We start from the raw sequence: 21,902 nt of genomic DNA on the forward strand, positions 1-21,902 counted from the left end.
CACTAAACAAAAATGGCAATAAATAAGAACATATCAATTATCACTTAAATATAATGGCTTGAATGCTCTGATAAAAAGACACAGAGTAGCTGACTGGATAAGAGAGCATAACTCACATATATGTTGTTTACAAGAGACACACCTCACAACAAAAGACTCATGTAGGTTGAAAGTGAAAGGATGTAAAAAATCTTTCAAGCAAATGGAAAGCAAAAAAAAAAAAAAAAAAAAAAAAAAATGCTAGGGTAGCATTACTCATATCTGATAAAATAGATTTCAAAATGAAGGCTATAACTAGAGGCAAAAAAGGCCACTACATAATATTGAAAGGATCTATCCAACAGAAAGATATAACCTTGGTAAACATATATGCACCCAATATAAGAGCATCAATGTATATTAAAAACCTTCTGGAGGACTTCAAAGGAGAAATTAATAACAATACAATCATAGCAGGAGATATCAACACCCCGCTGACATCACTGGATAGATTAGCTAGACAAACAATTGACAAGGAAACACAGATTCTAAATGAAGCACGAGAGAAAATAAATTTAATAGATATCCACGGAGAATTACTCCTCAAAACTGCAGAAATCACATATTTCTCAAGTGCACAAGGTACATTATCAAAGATAGACCACATGTTAAGGCACAAACTAAGTCTCTACAAGTTCAAGAAGATTGAAACTATATCAAGCATCCTCTCAGATCACAATGGCGTGAAACTAGAAATCAACTGCAACAAGAACATGCAAAGACATTGGAAACGTGGAGGCTAAATATCATGTTAGTAAACAATGAATGGGTTACCGGAGAGAATAAGGAAGAAATTAAAAACTTCCTGGCAACCAATGAAAATGTATACACAACGACACAAAATCTATGGGAGGCAGCGAGAGCAGTTCTGAGAGGGAAGTTCATAGCACTACAGGCCTACCTCAAGAAGCAAGAAAAACTTCTAATAGACTATCTAACCTCACAACTTAAACAACTAGAAAGCAAACAAAAGGAAAACCCCAGAGAAAGTAGAAGGAAAGAAATAGTAAAGATCAGAGCAGAAATAAATGACATGGAGACCAAAAATACAATTCAAGGGTCAGTGAAAAAAAGAGCTGGATAAGATAAACAAGATTGATGGACCCTTAGCCAGATCATCATGAAACAAAGAGAGAGAACCCAAATACACAAAATCAGAAATGAAACAGGAGAAATAATAATTGACACCACAGAAATTCAAAGGATTGTTAATAAATGTTATGAACAGTAATACAGCAACAAATTTGACAATCTAAGCAAAATGGACTAATGTCTAGAAACACATAGTCTCCCAAAACTGAACCTGGAAGAGATAGAAAACTTGAACAGACCAATATCAACAAAAGAAATTGAAGATGTAATCAAGACACTCCCAGCAAAAAAAAAGCCCAGGTCCAGACAGCTTCACAGGGGAATTTTACCAAACATTCAAAGAAGAACTAATACCCATTCTCCTCAAACTATTTCAAAAAATTCAAGAAGAAGGAAGACTTCCAAACTCGTTTTATGAGGCCAGCATAATTCTAATTTCAAAACCAGAAAAAGACACAACAAAGAAAGAAAACTACTTGCCAATATCCCTGATGAACATAGATGCCAAAATCATGAACAAAATAGTAGCAAATTGAATCCAGCAATACATCAAAAAATTATTCACCATGACCAGTGGGATTCATCCCAGGGTTGCAAGGCTGGCACAATATTTCCAAATCAATACATGTGATACACCACATAAACAAAATGAAAGATAAGAAGCATATGATCATATCAATAGATTCTGTAAAAGCATTAGACAAAACCCAGCAACCATTTCTGACAAAAATACTCAGCGACCTGGGCATAGAGGGATCATATCTTGACAAATAAAGGCCATATATGAAAGACTTACAGCCAACATCATACTCAATGGACAAAAACTAAAAGCATTCTCTTTAGAACAGGAACAAGACAAGGATGCTCCCTTTAGCCACTCTTACTAACCATAGTACTGGAAGTGTTAGCCACATCAATCAGACATGAAGAAAAATTAAAGGGATCCAAATTGGAAAGGAGGAAGTGAAACTGTCATTATTTCCAGATGACATACTATACGTAGAGAACAGCAAGGACTCCATCAAAAATTTACTAGAGTTAAGTAATGATTTGGGCAAAGGAGCAGGATACAAAATTAACGTCAAGGAATTGATTGAGGAATGCAGACTGGTGCAGCCACTATGGAAAACAATATAGTATTACCTCAAAAAATTAAAAATTGAACTACCATGTGACCCAGTGATTCCAATTCTAGAAATATACCCTAAGAAGTCTGAAACACCACATATATATATAATTTGCCCCTATGTTCGTGGCAGCACTATTTAAAATGGCTAAGATCTGAAAACAGCCCAAATGTCCATCAGTAGATGAATGGATAAAAAGCTGTGGTACATATACACAATGGAGTACTATGCAGCTCTAAGAAACAAAGATCTCTTGTCCTTTGAGACAACATTTATGGACCTGGAAAGTATCATCCTAAGGGAAACAAGCCAAACAGAGAAAGACAAGTATCATATGATCTCACTTATTTGTGGAATATAATGAACATAACAGTCTGAGGAATGGGGTAGTCCCAGAGACGTGAAAATACGGTACAGACTGATGATTCCCAGAAGAGAGGATGATGGGGGAGAGATAAACCACAGAACTTATATGCATGCATGCATGCATGCATGAACAATGGACATGAACAAAAAAGCTAGGGAGAAGGTGGGGAGGAAGGGGAAGGGAAAATTTAGTGGGGGAAAAACAGAAACATCCATAACAAAAATAAATTAATTAATTAAAAAATAAAATAAAATAAAAATTCTACCGATAAAAAAAAAAAAAAAAACATAAAAAAGAAGTGAATGGTATTATTATACACCAATGATGAACTCACAGGAAGAGAAACTAAAAAAAAAAAAAATCTCATTTACCATCACAGAAAAAATTATGATACCTAGGAATAAACTTAACCGAAGATAATAAAGACATATTCTCAGAAAACTACAGGTTATTGAAAAAATAAATTAAGGAAGATATAAAAAAGTGCAAGCACATACCATGTTCATGGATTGGAAGAATTAACATTATTAAAATGTCCATAGTACCCAAAGCAATCTATACATTCAATGCAATCCCCATCAAAATACCAATGACATACTTCACAGAACTTGAACAAATACTTCAAAAATTCATATGAAACGAAAAGAAAATTCGAATAGCCACAGCAACCTCAAAAAAGAATAACAAGAAAGAAAGATCTCTTATCCTTTGAGTCAACATGGAGGGACCTGGAAAGTATTATCCTAAGTGAAACAAGCCAAGCAGGAAAAGACAAATACCACATGATCTCACTTATATATGGAATATAATGAATATAACAGTCTGAGGGATAGAGTAGACCCAGAAACATGGAAGTAGGGTACAGACTGACAACCCTTAGAAGAGGGGTTGGGGGGATGGGAAGAGATAAACCACAGAACTTATATGTATGGATGCATAACCAATAGACATGGACAACAAAGCCGGGGATGGGGCAGGGGGGAATGGGGAGGAGGGTGTCAATGGGGTAAAAAAGGAGAAACATATGTAACAAAAATAAAATGAAAAAAATAAAGAAAAAAATATTCTACTTAAAACAAAACAAAACAAAACAGAATAACAATGTTGGAGGGATTACATTACCAGATTTCAGGTTATACTACAAAGCCACTATAATCAAAACAATCTGGTACTGACACAAGAACAGGCAGATAGATTAATGGAACAGAATAGAGAACACAGAAATGGACCCAAGACAATATGCTCAATTAATATTTGACAATGGGGGCAAGAGCATACACTGCAGTAAAGACAGCCTCTTTAATCAATGGTGTTGGGAAAATTGGACAGCTACATGAAAAACATAAAACCAGACCATCAACTTACACCATACAAGAATAAACTCAAAATGGATAAAAGACTTAATTGTCAATCATGAATCCATAAAAATCCTGAAAGAAAATGTAGGCAAAAAATTTCAGACATACTCAGCAGAATTTTCACTTAATATAACCTTAAGGCAACAGACACAAAGGAAAATATGAACACATGGGACTACATCAAACTAAAAAGCTTTTGCACAGCAAAAGATACACTCATCAAAATTGAAAGGCAGCCCACTGTATGGAAGACCATAATTGCCAATGCTATATCAGATGAGGGGTTAATTTCCAAAACATATAGAGTGCTTATATAACTCAACAAAAGGAAGACAAAGAACCCAATTAAAAAATGGGCAGAGCAACTAACTAGACACCTTTCCAAACAGGACATACAAATGGCCTAGAGACATATTAAGAAACACTCAACATCCCTAATCACCAAAGAAATATAAATTAAAACAACAATGAGATATCACCTCACACCTGTCAGAATGGCTGCCTTCAACAAATTATCAAACTACAAGTGATGGAGAGGGTGTGGAGAAAAGGAAAATCTAGTATACTGCTGGTGGGAATGCAGACTGGTGCAACCACTATGGAAAACTTTAGGGTGTTACCTCAAAAAATTAAAAATTGAGCTGCCATTTGACTCAGTGATTCCACTTTTAGGAATATACCCTAAGAAGTCTGAAACACCAATCGGAAAGAATATATGTACCCCCATGTTCGTAGCAGTACTATTTACAATAGGTGAGATCTGGAAACAGCCCAAATGTCCATCAGTAGATGAATGGATAAAAAAGCAGTTGTACATATACACAATGGAGTACTATGTAGCTGTAAGAACCAAAGATCTCTTATCCTTTGAGACAACATAGAGGGACCAGGAAAGTAGTATCTTAAGTAAAATAAGCTGAACAGAAAAAGACAAGTACCATATGATTTCACTTATTTGTGGAATATAATGAACATAACAGTCTCAGTAATGGGGTCGTCTCAGAGACGTGGAAATGGAGTACAGACTGACCATCCCCAGGAAAGGGGTGGTGTGGGAGAGATAAACCACAGAACTTATATGTATGTATGCATGACCTATGGACATGGACAACAAAGCTGGGGACAGGGCGGGGAGGGTCAAGAGGGGGTAATCAGTAAGGGAAAAAGGAGAAACATCTGTAACAAAAATAAATTAATTAATTTAAAAAATTGAATGCTGGATTTTTTCAAATGCTTCTTCACGTCTATTGATATGATCATGTAGTTTTTTTCTTTCATTTATTTTATTTTATTTCAATTATTTTTTTATTTTATTTTATTTACAGATGTTTCTCTTTATTTACCCCATTGACACCCTCTTCCCCATCCCCCCCCCCCCCCGCCCTGTGTCTGGCTTTGTTGTCCATGTCCATTGGTTATGGGTATATGCATTTAAGTTCTGTGCTTTATCTCTTCCCTCCCCCCCCACCCCCTCCTCTGAGGGTTGTCAGTCTACCCTACTTCCATGTTTCTGGGTCTACCCTATTCCTCAGGCTTTTATGTTCATTATATTCCACAAATAAGTGAGATCATGTGGTATTTGTCTTTTTCTTCTTGGCTTGTTTCACTTAGGATAATACTTTGCAGGTATTTTTCATTTTGTTTATGTAGTGTATCACATTTATTTATTTGTGAATAATGTACCAGACTTGCATCCCTGGGATGAATCACATTTGGTTATGGTGAATATTTTTTTTTTGATGTATTGCTGGATCTGATTTGGTTAAGGATTTTGGCATCTATGTTTATCAGGTATATTGGCCAGCAGTTTTCTTTCTTTGTAGTGTCTTTATCTGGTTTTGGTATTAGTATTATGCTGGCCTAATAAAATAAGTTTGAAAGTCTTCCTTCTTCTTGAATTTTTTGAAATAGTTTGGGGAGAATGGGTGTTTGTTCTTTGAATGTTTGGTAAAACTCCCCCATGAAGCCATCTGGGCCTGGGCTTTTGTTTACTGGGAGAGTCTTGATTACATCTTCAATTTTTTTTGTTGTTATTGGTCTGTTCAAGTTCTCTATTTCTTCCTGATCCAGTTTCAAAAGACTATATGATTTTAGAAATTTTCCATTTTCTTTAGATTGTCAATTTTGTTAGCATAGTATTTGTTAACAATCCTTTATATTTCTGTGGTGTCAGTTGTGTCTTCTCTTTTGTTTCTGATTTTGCATATTTGGGTGCTCTCTTTTTGTTTATTGGTGAGTCTAGCTAAGGGTCCATCAACCTTCTTTATCTTTTCCAAAAACCAGCTCCTTGTTTCATTAAAGCTTTGAATTGTTTTTTGGGCCTCTATGTCATATATTTCTACTCTGATCTTTATTCATCTTTTTTCCGACACTTGCTCTGGGCTTTTCTTTTTGTTTGCTTTCTATTTCTTTAAATTATGAGGTTAGATAGTCTATTAGAAATTTTTCTTTTTTCTTGAGGTAGGCTTGTAGTGCTATGAACTTCCCTTTCAGAACTGCTTTCACTATATCCCATAGACTTTGTGTTGTTGTTTGTTCATTTTCATTGGTTTCTGGGAAGTTTTTAATTTTTCTTTGATCTCATTACTAAACCATTTTTTCTTTAATAACATGCTATTTATTCTTCATGTGTTCAAATGTCTTTGCATGTTCTTGTTGCAATTGCTTTCTGGTGTTATGCCATGGTGATCTGAGAAGATGCCTGATCCGATTTCAATGTTCTTGAACTTGTAGAGACTTAGTTTGCGTCCTAACATGTGGTTTATCTTTGAGAATGTTACATGTGCACTTGAGAAAAATGTAATTTTGCAGTTTGAAGTGTAATTCTCCATTGATATCTATTAAATTCATTTGGTCTAGTACTTCAATTAGAGTTTCCATTTTCTTGTTAATTTTTGTCTAGAGGATCTATCCAGTGATGTCAGCAGGATGTTGATATCCAGTGATGTCAGCAGGATATTGAAGTCCCCTGCATTGATTGTATTGCTGTCAATTTTCCTTTGAAATCTTCCAGATTATTTTTAATATATTTTTGTGCTTTTATGTTGGGTGCATATATGTTTACCAAGGTTACATCTTTCTGTTGGATATATCCTTTCAATATTATGTAGTGATCTTCTTTTTCTCTAGTTATAGTCTTTATTTGGAAATCTATTTTATAAGATATGAAATTGCTACCCCAACTTTTTTTTTCCTTTTGTTTGCTTGGAAAATTTTTTCCCATCCCTTCACTTTCAATCTTTGTTAGACTTTTGTTGTGAGTTGGGTCTCCTGTAAATTATTTATATATATATATATATATATATATATATATAAAATCATGCTTTCTTATCTAATCAGCTCCTCTGGGTCTTTCTATAGGATCATTCAATCTATTTACATTTAAGTTAATTATTGATATGTACATATTTATTGCCATTTTAGTTTAGTGTGGTTATATATTTTTTCTATTTCTTCTACTAATTATAGCACTCCTTTTAACATTTCTTGCAGTGCTGGTTGGTGCTAATGTATTCCCTTACCCTTTTTATTTGTCTGGGAAGCTCTTTATTTGACCTTTTATTTTGAATTATAACCTTGCTGGATAGAGTAATTTTGGATTCAAATCCTTGTTTTTTATGACCTTGATTACTTCATGCCATTTCCTTCTAGCCTGTAGTGTTTCTGTTGAGAAGTCAGTTGAGAGCCTTATGGGTTGTTGTGTTTTTTGTTTTTTGTTTTTCTGGTAACCTGTTACTTATCTCTTGCTGCCTTCAGGATTCTCTCTTTGTCATTAACTTTTGGCATTTTAATTACTATGTTTCTTGGTGTGGGCCTGTTTGCTTTCTTCTTACTTGGGGCTCTCTGTGCTTCTAGAACTTGAATGCCTTCTTCCTTCAACATGTTAGGGAAGTTTTCTGTCACTATTTTTCAAATATATTTTCTAACCCTTGCTATTTTCTTCTTTTTCAGGGACTCCTATGATGCAAATATTACATTTCCAGTTTTCTCACAATTCTCTTAACCTGTCTTCCTGTTCTTTAATTGTTTTTTTTTTTTCCTTTTAGTTTTCTGATTGGTTGATTTTTTCTACCCTGTCTTCTAATTCACTGATTCAGTCTTCAGCTTACTCTACTCTGCTGTTTAGTCCTTCCAATGTGTTCTTTATTTCTGCTATGTCATTCTTCATTTCTTCTTGGTGGTTTTTCATTTTCAGTTGGTTGATTTTCCATGTTTCTATGTCTTTACTCATTGTGTTGATGTTCTTCCTCATGCTGTTGAGCTGTCTAAAGATCATGACTCAGAATCCTACCTCTGATAACTTGCTTTACTGCATTATATTTATCTCATCTTCGGTAGAGGTCTCTTTTTCTTTTTTGAAATTTGTTTCTTTGTTTTACAATTTTGGCTATCTCAGTGGGTTTTGAAGCCTGGCCAATTTTCTCTGTAGGTGTTGGTGTTTTGCTGTTTGTTGCTCCCTCTACTTGGTTTGGATGAGCCTGGGTGGGCCCATGTTAAACACCACTGTCAAGTCTTACTTTCCTGGGTAGATTTGCAAGCCAGGAAACATTCAGTTATCCTCTAGTTATCCTTTTTCCTCAAGGCTATTAGGTGAGGTTACTTGAAGAGCCTTGGGTTCTCAGTTTAAGGAAAAATTTCTTCAGGTGTTCAGCATAAGAGGATTTCCTGAAGGTGTGGCAGATGCTGGTTGTTAATGAACCTCAATTTTCATTTTATTGACCCACATGGGTGGGGTTGAAATTTCGGGAAAGGGGTCACTGCAATTCCCCAGAGCACTGGGAAGGGATAAGATGGCCATGTCCTGCATGGCTGCAACTTAGCAAAAGCTCTGAGCACCCTCTAAATCTCCAGTGGCCTCACACAGTTTCAATTCAGTGTACCCTCCCTCTGCCGGAGCCCAAGGTGAGTGACTGTGGTTATTTTAGCACTCTGTCTCAGCCCACTGCTCTATGGAGTGGGCTTGGGATTTTATTCCCGAGGGCACTGCTCACAGCTAAGACCACTGCTGTTTGTGGGCTCCCAGCCCCTTTCTCATGCCTCTGCAAACGTACCAGGATTGATTCAGTGTCCCTGGTTATATGGTCCTCACAAGATGCTTTTCTGTTGCTTTTTCTTGATGATTTGTCTTTATCATTCTTGTAATTCCAGTTTGGTCCTGGGTGATGGTCTGTGTAGCTTCCATTCACTCTGCTGCAATTTTGGAATCTGTCTTTCTTTTATTTTTATTCTTAAGCTATTTCTGGTATCTTCTTTCCTCACTTTCATAAATCATCTTTCTTTAAAAAAAATTCCTCCTCTAGCCCTGGCCAGTTTAGCTCAGCAGTTAGAGCATCGGCCTGTGGTCTGGAGAGACCTGGGTTTAGTTCCTACTAAGGGCATGTACCTCAGTTGCAGTTTGTACCCGGCCCTGGTTGGGCCATGTGGGTGGCGACCACTTGATATGTTGATGTCTCTCTCTCTCTCTCCCTCCCTCCCTCCCTCTCTCCCTCCCTCCCTCCCTCTCTCCCTCCCTCCCTCCTATTCTATCTGAACAAAATATCAAAAAATATCCTTTAGTGAGGATAAAAAAAAATTCCTCCTCTAAATATTTTGGTCTTGTTTCTTCTAGTATACTTTGTGTGTGTGTCTTTATTTGTTTTGTTGTTGCTTTTTAATCTTTTTGTTGAAATTTTGTTTGTATTAGTGTTGGTTTTGATTTTCATTTTGTTTTTGTCTTTTTTTTTTCTTCTGTCAGCACATATATGACAGTTGGCATGATGTGGACAGGGTTGAGACTCACAGTCAAGAAGCCTGAGGGCTGATCAAACCCACAAAAGGGACAACAGCAATTAAGACCCAAATTTAACCAAAGAGCCTATATAACATACACAAGGGCCATTCCTAGAGCACACAGTTTCAAAAGATCAAAATGATTACATCACTGGGTCCCACAAAAGGCCACCCAAAATGACTAGGAGGCATAGCAGCCTTATCCAATGCAAAGAAATAGAAAAAAAAGGGGAGGGGTGACAAAGAAACAGGCCCCAAAGTAAAAACGGGAGGAATGTCCAGAGAAACAGATAAATTAAATGGAGGCAAGCAATTGATTAGATATAGAGTTCAAAATAATGGTTATAAGGATGTTTAAACAACTTATTAAAAATGACAAAAACTTAATGAGAACCACAAGGAATTTATAGGAAACTAAGTCAGCATAAAACAGATATAGAAAACATGCATATGAACCCAATCAAAAATGAAGAATGAAATAGCTGAAACAAATGATACCCTGAAAGAAACCAACAGATTAGAAGAAACTGAGGACTGAACAAACAGATTAGAACACAATGTAGAAAAAAAATCACTAAATTAGAGCAGAAAAAAAAAGAAAATTTAAAAAGTATGAGGAAAGTGTAAGGGAACTGTGGGACAAAATAAAATGGAGCAACTTCTCAACAGAAACACTACAGGCCAGAGGCAAAGGCATGAAGTATTCAAAGTAATGAAAAGCAAGGTTCTGAAATCAAGACTACTCTATTCAGCAAGGCTATCATTCAAAATTGAAGGTGAAATAAAGAGCTTCACAGGAAACATAAAAACACTAAATGAGTTAATTAATATGAAAACATGAACCATTTATATGCTGTCTGCAAGAGACCCACCTCACAACAAAAGACTCACACAGGATGCATGTGAAAGGATGGAAAGAATTTTCTACGCAAATGGAAAAAATAAAATAAAACCTGGGGTAGCAATACTCTTATCTGATAAAATAGACTTCAAAATAAAGGCTATCACAAGTTAAAATGAAGGTCACTACATAATACTAAAGAAATCAACCCAAAAGGAGGCTATAATCCTTTTAAACAAATATGCACCCAATAAAGGAGTACCAAAATATATTTTAAAATTTCTGGAAAACTTTAAGGGAGAGGTCAATAACAATATAATCATAGTAGGAGACTTTGACACCATATTGACATCACTGGATAGATCGTCTAGATAAATAATCAACTAGAAAACAGTGACTCTAAAATACACACTAGATCAGATGGATTTAATTGACATTCACAAAATATTTTACCCCAAAAGCTGTATAATATAATTCTTATCAAATGCACATGGAAAATTTTCTATGATAAATCACATAGTAGAACACAAACTAAGTCTTCACAAGTTCAAGAAAATTAAAATTTTATCAAGCATTTTTTTCAGATCACAGTGGCATGAAACAAAACAAACAAACAAAAAAAACCCTACAATAAAATCACTCAAAAACATTCAAGCACATGGAGGCTGAATAGCATGCTATTATAATGGCTAGGTTAACAATGAGATCAAGGAATAAATTAAAAACTTACTAGAAACAAATGAAAATAAACACACCACAACCAAAAATCTATTGGATACAGTAAAAGCTGTCCTAAGAGAGAAGTTCATAACACTACAGGCATATCTAAAGAAACAAGAAAAATTAGTAATAATTTATCTAATCATACAACTAAAAGAATTACAAAGAGAACAAGAAAACTCCAGAGTAAGTTGAAGAAAGTAAATAATAAAGATCAGGACAAAAAATAAATGACATAGAGACTTTACAAAAATTACTAAAGATCAATAAAACCAAGAGCTGGTTCATTGAGAAGATAAACAAGATTGATAAACCTTTAGTCAGACACATCAAGAAGTAATGAGAAAGGACCTAAGTAAATAAAATCAGAAACAAAGTCAGTGAAATAACAACTGACACCACAGAAATACAAATGATTGTAGAAAAGACTATGAACAACTATAAGCCAACAACTTTGACAACATGAGAGAAATGGACAAATTCCTAGAAAAATACATTGTTTCAAAACCCAACTAGGAAGATGCAGAAAACCTGAACAAACCTATAACAACTAAAAAAACTGAAGCAGTAGTCAATAAACTCCCAGCAAAGAAATGCTCTGTTATGAAAGTTTTTACAGGAGAGCTTTACCAAATATGCAAAGAAGAATTAGCACCTATCCTCCTCAAATTATTTCTAAAAAAATTCAAGAGGAAAGAAAATTTCCAAGCTCAAGGCCAGCATTATCCTAATTCCAAAACCAGATAAATACACTACAAAGAAAGAGAATTACAATAAAAAAATTTTCCAATAAACATAGATATTAAAATCCTCAACAAAATATTAGCAAATCAGATCCAGCAATATTTTAAAAGGATCATACACTATGACTGAGTAGGATTTTTTCCAGAGAGGCAAGCCTTTTACAATATTTGTAAATCAATATATTTCATACATCACATAAACAAACTGAAAGATAAAAATCACATGATCATAGCAATAGATTCAATTATTCGATAAAATCCAATACCAATTTTTTGATAATAACTCTCAGCAAAGTGGGAAATAGAGGAATCACACCTTAACATAATAGAGGCCATGTGTGACAAACCTAAAGACAATATCATAGTCAATGTGCAAGTACTGAAAGGATTTTACCTAGGAACAGGAACAAGACAGGGATGTCCACTTTACTCTTATTCAACATAGTACTGGAAGCTCTAACTACAGTGATCAGACAAGAAGAAATAAAAGGCATCCAGCCCTAGCTAGTTTGGCTCAGCGATTAGAGCGTTGACCTGTGGTCCAGAGAAACCAGAGTTTGGTTCCCACTAAAGGTGCGTACCTTGGTTGCAGTTTGTCCCCGGCCCTTGTTGGTCATGTGGGTGGCAGCCACTAGATGTGTCCCTTTCACATCGATGTTTCTCTCTCTCTCTCTCTCTTCCTCTCTCTCCCTCCCACTCTACCTGAACAAAAAATGGAAAAATGTCCTCGAGAAGGATAAAAAAATAAAAAATAAAAGGCATCCAAATTGGAAAGAAGGAAGTAAAACTGACATTATTTGTAAATGACATAATATGGTACATAGAAAAATCCTTTCGACTCCATCAAAAAACTACTAGATTTAATAAATAAATTCAGAAATGTAGCAGTATACATAATTAACATCCAGAAATCAATGCCATTTTTATGCACCAATAATGAACTCTCAGAAAGAGAAACTAAAAAAAAGAAAAAAATACACACACACAATCCCATTTACCATTGCAACAAAATATTAAGATACCTAAAAATAAATTTAACCAAGGAGGTAAAAGACCTCCACTCAGAAAACTACAAGACATTTAAAAAGAGAGAGAGAGAGAGGAAAATATAAACAAGTGGCAGAATATATCATGTTCATGGATTGGAAGAATTAACATCATTAAAATATCAATACTACTCAAAGCAATCTACAGACTCAATACAATCCCAATTAACATACCAATGGCATATTTCACAAATCTAGAATAAATATTCCAAAAATTTATCTGGAACCAAAAAGATGCCAAATAGGTACAGCAATCTTAAGAAAGAAGAACAAAGTATGAGGGATCACAGTACCAGAAATCAAGTTATACTACAAAGCCATTGTAATTAAAACTGCCTGTTTCTGGCACAAGAACGGGCATATAGATCAATGGAACACAACAGAAAACCCAGAAATCAAGCCAAACCAATATACTCAATTATTATTTGACAAAGGAGACAAGACCATTCACTAGAGTAAAGATAGTCTTTTCAATAAATGGTGTTGGGCAAACTCAACAGGTGCATACAAATAATAATAATAATAATAAAACTAGATCACCAACTTACACCTTACACAAGAGTAAACTCAAAATGGATAAAAGACTTAAATGTAAGTCATAAAACTATAAAAGTCCTAGATGAAATGTAAACAAAAATCTCAGACATCTCACATAGCAGAATTTTTACTTATACATTGCCTAGGGCAAGAGAAACACATAAAACAGTAAGCAAATGGGACTACATCAAAATAAACAGTTTCTGCATAGCAAAACAAACCATTGACACAATGAAAAGGGAACCCACTCTATGGGAGAACATATTTGTCCTAGTATATTGCTGGTGGAAATGCAGATTGGTGCATCCACTATGGAAACAGTGTGACTTTCCTAAAAATATTGAAAAATGAAACTGCCATTTGACCCAGTGATCCTTCTTTTAGCAATATATCTTAAGAATCCTGAAACATAGCAGTGCAATAGTTAAGATCCGGATACAGCTCAAGTGTTTATTAGTAGATGAGTGTATTAAAAAAAAAAAAAAAAAAAAAAAAAAAAAAAACACAGTGGTACATTGATGCATTGGAATATTATACAGTTGTATAAAAGAAGGACCTATTACCCTTTGAGACAGCATGAAGGGATCTGGAAATTTTTATCCTAAGATTAATCAGCCAATCAGAGAAAGACAAATATCATGTAATCTCATTTATATGTGGAATCTAATGAACAAAAAATTATAAATAAAATTGAACCAGAGGCATAGAACCATGAAACAAACTGATGAATCTCAGGGTAAAGGAGGGAGAGTGGGTAGAAAGATATTAACCAAAGAACTCATATGCATGTATGCATTACTCATGGACAGAGATAATGGGGTGGTGAAGCCCTGGAGTGAGACAGGAACCAGTGGATGGGGGCAGTTGTGGAATAAAAATGGCTACATCTGTAATAGTCTCAACAATAAATATTTAAAAAGGAAAGAACATTAGCCCTACACTGGATTCTGATTCCTCTGTGTAGACGACCTCAGCAAAGCAGGGACCAAAATTCCCAGATCCACTAGTTGTCCCAAATCTCTACAGTGTGGGTTAATAATCCCTAACCTGCCCAAGTCCTCCATGCTGTTAATCCTGCAAAACAGAGCAATCTGGGAGGCTCCACGGGTGGGAGTAGAGTTTCCAACTTCACACTCAAAGAGGGAGAACCATTTCTTCTTTCCCCAAGACAAACAGTTTATTCACTAACTGAAACTCTGTACAAAGCCTTTCAAGAAATTAGAGGGGACCTCAAAGTCACTACTGGGTGCAGCCCACAGGCCTCTCTGTTAGACCCTAATACTACAGCCCAGCTTTTCCAGCAGTCAGAGCCTGATTAAACTTTTCATGCTGGGGCTGCTAACAATAGAAGAGATCCTTCACTGGGACGTGCCACCCCAGTCTCCCAGGAAGACAGAATTTCCCTGGTTCCCTCTGCCTGATTCTAAGTGGGCTCTTCTTCCTGTCTCTGTTGCTTGGGGTTTGGGGTCCACAACCAAGTGGATGGGGGCTTTGCAGCTGGTATCACTAGGCTTCTCAATAATGCACCTTCTCCAGGGGGACTCATTGTTTTTGCCACTCTCCTCTCTTACGAGCATCTATGTGTTTTCTTCAGTGTTCCTTAGATATAATATGTCCAATCAGCTACACTTCTCTTAGTTTTTCAAGTGCAGTATTCTAGCTGTAAATCCAGACGCTGGCTGGAAGCAAGGGCATGCAGCCTTCAGTTACTCTACTACCATCTTTCTCACACACCTCTTCCCCCATTATGGATATTTTAATGAACATTGTATATGCTTCCACTTATTTGTATCTTCTTCAAGTTATTTCTTTAGTGTATTTACTTCTATGAGTATAAGTCTTCTACACCTTTGATAAAATGTATTTCTAGGGTGTTTTTGTTGTTGTTGTTCAAAATGGTGGCAGAGTAGGTGAATCTTTCTCACACCTCCCCTCAGAACTGAACTGGAAATAAACTAAAGTGGGGAACAATCACCAAGGATTGCCAACTGAAAATTATCTAGAGAGGAAACTTCTAATCATGGACTGGCAAAGAAGGCTACCTTTCAACTGATAGAAAGGGTAGAGATGAAAGGAATTTGGCCCTGCTCCCATGGCCACAGACCACTTTATCAAGTGATAGCTCAGCTGTTAGATGTTCCCTTTGAGAGGAGTAAAGATTAGATCCAAGACCAGGCTCCCCAGTTCAGAGCACCATAATAGGAAACAGGCTTCAAAGGTGAAGCCTTATAAATACAAAGCCATTTTTTTAAAGGGTCAATGCACAAAATTTTTATTTGCTGCCACTCACTCTGGGCTCTGGCAGAGGGAGGGTAGTGCAGAGTGGAGTCACCTGAGAAGAGTCTGAAGGGGTGGCTTTGGAAATAGACGGGGTAGTGTTCACCAGGATCCCTGTGCAGGGTTAGTAGGGTCATTTTCCAACACTTCACTAGTCATTTTTTTTAGAGGAAGAAGCCCCCTCCAGTGGCATCAACCTAGGGAAAAGCAATTACCCCACCCTCTGGAATCCTATTCAATCTACTTACAAGAATCCTGCTCACCCCACCCTGCATCTTAAGTCCAGCTGTGAAGACATTAACATAAGCTGGGTCATACAAGTCTGGGCAGACTCATAGAGGCCAACCACTGGCTTTGGGGTCAGGTCATTCTCCCCACTTTTCCAGGAATCTGACTGATGCTTTTTCCTAATGGGAAAGCCAATAAAAACACCCTTCCTGCTTTTGGCTGCCCAAACTATGGGTTCCAGAGCTCCCACCCACCTGTCTACTAGGGGTTCTGCCAAGCTGAGGTCAGGACAACAATCTGGGACAGATTCAGTGGTGTGGCTCTGGGGTACAGGAACACACCTGCCATCTTCTCTGAAGTCTAAATTGTACCTGCACTTCACAGGAGTTTCAGTGGCCCTATTCTCCCAATTGTGCCTGAGATTCTTTCAGAAATTGAGCCATTTCAGTGACTAAGACACAAACACAAAATGATGGCTAAAATATGGAGACAAAGAACAAGCCACAAATGAAAGAACAGGATAAATCTCTAGTAAAGGAGCTAAATAATAGAGAGACAATCAATTTATCAGATATAAAATTCAAAGTAATGGTTATAAGAATGCTCAAAAAACTTAGTGACAATTATAAGGTACTTAATGGGGGCTATATCAGATTGAAAAATAATATAAAAACCACGAATGAGAACCAGTCAGAAATAATACCATATCTGAAAAAAATATACACTGAAAAAATTTAAAAGTAGGTAGGATGAAGCTGAGCATTGAATGAGCAATTTGGAAGACAAGGTAGGGAAAAAAAAACAACAACACTCAAATAGAGCAGCAAAAAGAAAGAAAAAAATGATTTTGAAAGAATGAGGGTAGTTTAAGAGAACTTGGAGGCAACATGAAACATTACAACATATGCATCATATGAGTACCAGAAGGAGAAGAAAGTGAGCAAATAAAAACCAGTTTTAAGAAATAATGACAGAAAATGTTTCTAAGGTAGTGGAAGAAAAAGTCACACAAGTTCAGGAAGCACAGAGAGTCCAAACCAAGGCAAATCAAGAGACACAAATGAACATACATCATAATTAAAATGGCAAAAGAAAAGACAAAGATCATCTTAAAGCCAACAAGAGAGAAATAGTTAGTTACCCTCAAGGGAGTTCCCATAAGCCTGTCAGTTGATTTCTCAACGAAACACTTCAAACTAGAAGGAATAGATTGGCATGAAGTATTAAATAATAAAAAGCAGGGATCTGAAACAAAGATTACTTGACCCAGCAACTCTATCATTTGAAATTGAAGTTTAACCTAGGCTAGTGTGGTGGAACATTATTCTGTACACTATAAGGCTGCAGGTTTAATTCCTGGTCATGGCACATACCTAGGTTGCAGGTACAACTCAATTTGTGGGCACAATCAGGAAGCAACCAATTGATATTTCTCTCTCACAAAATCTCTCTCTCTCTCTCTCTCTCTCTCTCTCTCTCTCTTTCTCGTTCACACACACACACACACTCACTTTCTTACTCTCTAAAATTAATAAGCATGTCCTTGGATGATGATTAAACATGTAATAATGATAAAAATAAATAAAATAGAAGGCAAAATAAATATATTACCAGATCAAAAAAAAGATGGAAAAGATCATTACCATCAAACCAGCATTATAAAATTATAAATAAAAATTTTAAGAACAAGAATATATACAGAGAGAGGAACATACATATAAACAACAACAAAAATGTACCTATCAATTATAACTTAAAATGTAAATGGATTAAATATTCCAATCAAAAGTCATAGGGTAGATGGTGGTGGGCAGGACCTGAGGATGGGTGAGTGTGTGTGAGAGAGTGGGCTAGTGTGTAAGAGAGTGTGAGTGGACATGAAGGTGGATGACCAAACTTTGCAGTGCAGAGACACAGAGCAGAAGTTTCCTATACTGTGGAATGGAGTACACAGTCGGCTACCACCATAAGCAGCCCTACAGGGCTCTTCTCCCTGCACTGCAGGGAGGTCCCACCATTTTAGAAGATCCTGGATCTTTCCTGGGAGTAGACAGTGGGAGAAGCTAGGGCCCAGCAACCTGAGCCCACCAGGACACCTAGCACCATCCAAACCCAGTAGAGGGAGCCACAAACAGCAGGACACCAACACACATGGAAATTTGGCAGTCTCCAAAACCCATCAAGATAGCCAAAATGGGGAAACAAAGAAACAAATCCCAAATGAAAGAACAAGAGAACTCTATCAAAGATGAGATAAATAAAATGCAGCTAATAAAATAATCAGAGGTAGAGTTCAGAGCCATGATCTTGAGGAAGTTCAAGAGCATGAGTAAGGACATCAGCACTATGAGTGAAGATATAGAAACATTGAAAACCAACCACCTGGAAATGAAGAATGATAGAGAATAAATAAAGAACACATTGGAAGGACTCAACAGCAGAGTAGAGAAAGCTGAGGACCGGATCAGTAAATTAGAAGACAGGGTAGAAAAAATCAACACATCAAAAACCCAAAAGGAAAAAACAATGAAAAAACAGGAAGATAGCTTAAGAGAACTGTGGGACAACTGGAAATGTAATAACATTAACATCATAGGAGTCCCCGAAGAGGAAGAAAATGGGCAAGAGTTAAAGACTATATTTGAAAAAATAATGACAGAAAGCTTTCCTAACCTGCTGAAGGAAGAAGGCATTAAATTTCAAAGAGCACAGAGAGCCCCAAGTAAAAATTATCCAAACAAGCCCACACCAAGACACATAGTAATTAAAATTCCAAAAATTGAAGACAAAGAGAGAATCATAAAGGCAGCAAGAGATAAGCAACAGGTTACCTACAAAGGAACCACCATAAGGCTCTCAGCTGACTTCTCAACAGAAATACTACAGGCCAGAAAGGAGTGGCATGAAGTAATCAGGATCATGAAAAAAAGGATCTGAGTCCAAGATGACTCTACCCTGCAAGGCTATCATTCAAAATAGAAGGTCAAATAAAGAGCTTTCCAGACAAAAAAGTCTCAGGAAATATATATACACAAAACCAGTATTGCAACATATGCTAAAAGAATTGCTGTAATTAGTAGAAGAAATACAAAGAAAAATAGAACCACACATAAGAAAAATGTTACTAATAAGTACTATCAATTATCACCTTAAATGAGAATGGTATGAATGCTGCGATAAAAAGACACAGAGTAGCTGACTGGATAAGAAAGCATGACTCACATATATGTTGTTGACAAGAGACCCACCTCACAACAAAAGACTCACATAGGTTGAAAGTGAAGGGATGGAAAAAAATCTTTCAAGCACATGGAAAGCAAAAAAAAAAAAAAAAAAAAAAAAAAAAAGCTGGGGTAGAAATATTCATATCTGAAAAAGTAGATTTCAAAATGAAGACCATAACTAGAGACAAAAAAGGTCACTACCTAATATTGAAAGGATTTATCCAACAGAAAGATATAACCTTGGTTAACATTTATGCACCCAATATAGGAGCACCAACATATATAAAAAATCTTTTGGAGGACTTCAGAGGAGAAATCAACATAAATACAATCATAGCAGGGGATATCAACACCCTGCTGACATCACTGGATAGATATTCTAGACAAAAAATTAACAAGGAAACACAGACTCTAAATGAAGTGCTAGATCAAACGGATTTCATACATATCTACATAGAATTATATTCCCAAACCGTAGAATTCTCATTCTTCTAAAGTGAACATGGAATATTCTCAAAGATACACCACATGTTAGAGCACAAACTAAGTCTCTACAAGTTCAAAAAAATCGAAATCATATAAAGCATCTTCTCAGATCAAAAGGGCATGCAACTAGAAATCAATTGAAATAAGAATTACAAAGATATTTGAAAACATGGAGGCTAAATAGCATGTTATTGAACAATGAATGATTTACCATAGAGATCAAGGAAGAAATTAAAATCTTCCTGAAAACAATGAAAATGAAGACACAACAACACAAAATCTATGGAATGCAGCGAAAGCAGTTCGGAGAGGGAAGTTCATAGCACTACAGGTCTCCCTCAAAAAGTAAGAAAAATATCTAATAGACTATCTAACTTCACAAATTAAACAACTACAAAGCAAACATAAAGAAACCCCAGAGCAAATAGAAGGAAGAAAATAGTAAATATTAGAGCAGAAATGGAGACCAAAAAATATATATATATTCTAAGGATGAATGATACAAACAGCTGTTACTTTGAAAAGATAAAAAAGATTAATGAAACCTTACCTTGACTCACCAAGAAACAAAGAGAGACAACCCAAATACACTAAATCAGAAATGAAAGAGGAGAAATAATAACTGACACCACAGAAATACAAAGGATTGTTAACAAATATTATGAACAATATACGGCAACAAATACGACAATCTAAGCAAAACGGACAAAATTCTAGAAACACATAGTCTCCCAAAACTGAACTGGGAAGAGATAGAAAACTTGAACAGACCTATAACAACAGAAGAAATTGAAGAAGAAATAAAGACTTTCCCAGCAAACAAACGCCCTGGACCGGATGGCTTCACGGGGGAGTTTTACCGAACATTCAAAGAAGAACTAACACCCATTCTCCTCTAACTATTTCAAAATATTCAAGAACAAGAAAGACTTCCAAATTTGTTTTATGAAGCCAGCATAATTCTAGTTCCAAAACCAGAAAAAGACACTACAAAGAAAGAAAACTACAGGCCAGTATCCCTGATGAACATAGTCGACGAAATCCTGAACAAAATACTCGTAAATCAGATCCAGCAATACACCAAAAAAAATTATCCACCATGTCCAAGTGGGATTCATCCCAGGGATGCAAGGCTAGTACAATATTTGCATATCAATAAACGTGATACACCACATATATAAAATGAAGAAAAAAAACCACATGATCATATCAATAAATGCTGAAAAAGTCTTCGACAAAATCCAGCATCCATTTCTGATAAAAATGCTCAGCAGTGTGGGAATAGAGGGATCATATATAAATATAATGAAGGCCATATATGAAAGACCTACAGCCAACATCATACTCAATGGACAAAAACTAAAAGCATTTCCCTTAAGAACAGGAACAAGGCAAGGATACCCACTTTCGCCACTCTTATTTAACAGAGTACTGGAAGTCTTAGCCACAGCAATCAGACAGGAAGAAAAAATAAAAGGGATCCAAATTGGAAAGGAGGAATAAAACTGTCATTATTCGCAGATGACATGATACTATACGTAGAAAACCCCAAAGACTCCATCAAAAATTTACTAGACTTAATAAATGAATTTGGCAAAGTAGCACGATACAAAATTAACATCAAGAAATTGATGGCATTCTTATACACCAATGATGAAATCACAAAAAGAGAAACTAAAAAAGAATCCCATTACCATTGTGGCAAAAAAAATTAAGATTCCTAGGAATAAACTTAAACAAAGAAATAAAGGACCTATTCACAGAAAACTACAGGTCATTGAAAAAATAAATAGAGGAAGATATAAAAATGTGGAAGCACATACCCTGTTCATGGATTGGAAGAATTAACATCATTAAAATGTCCATACTACCCAAAGAAATCAATAGATTCAATGCGATACCCATAAAAATACCAATGGCATATTTCACAGAATTAGAACAAGTACTTCAAAAGTTCATATGGAACCAAAAAAGATCTCGAATGGCCACATCAATCTTGAAAAAGAAGAACAAATTTGGAGGGATCACATTACCAGATTTCAGGTTAT

This window comes from Molossus molossus, unplaced genomic scaffold (genome assembly GCF_014108415.1).
Source record: "Molossus molossus isolate mMolMol1 unplaced genomic scaffold, mMolMol1.p scaffold_m16_p_7, whole genome shotgun sequence".
Lineage (NCBI taxonomy): Eukaryota > Metazoa > Chordata > Mammalia > Chiroptera > Molossidae > Molossus > Molossus molossus.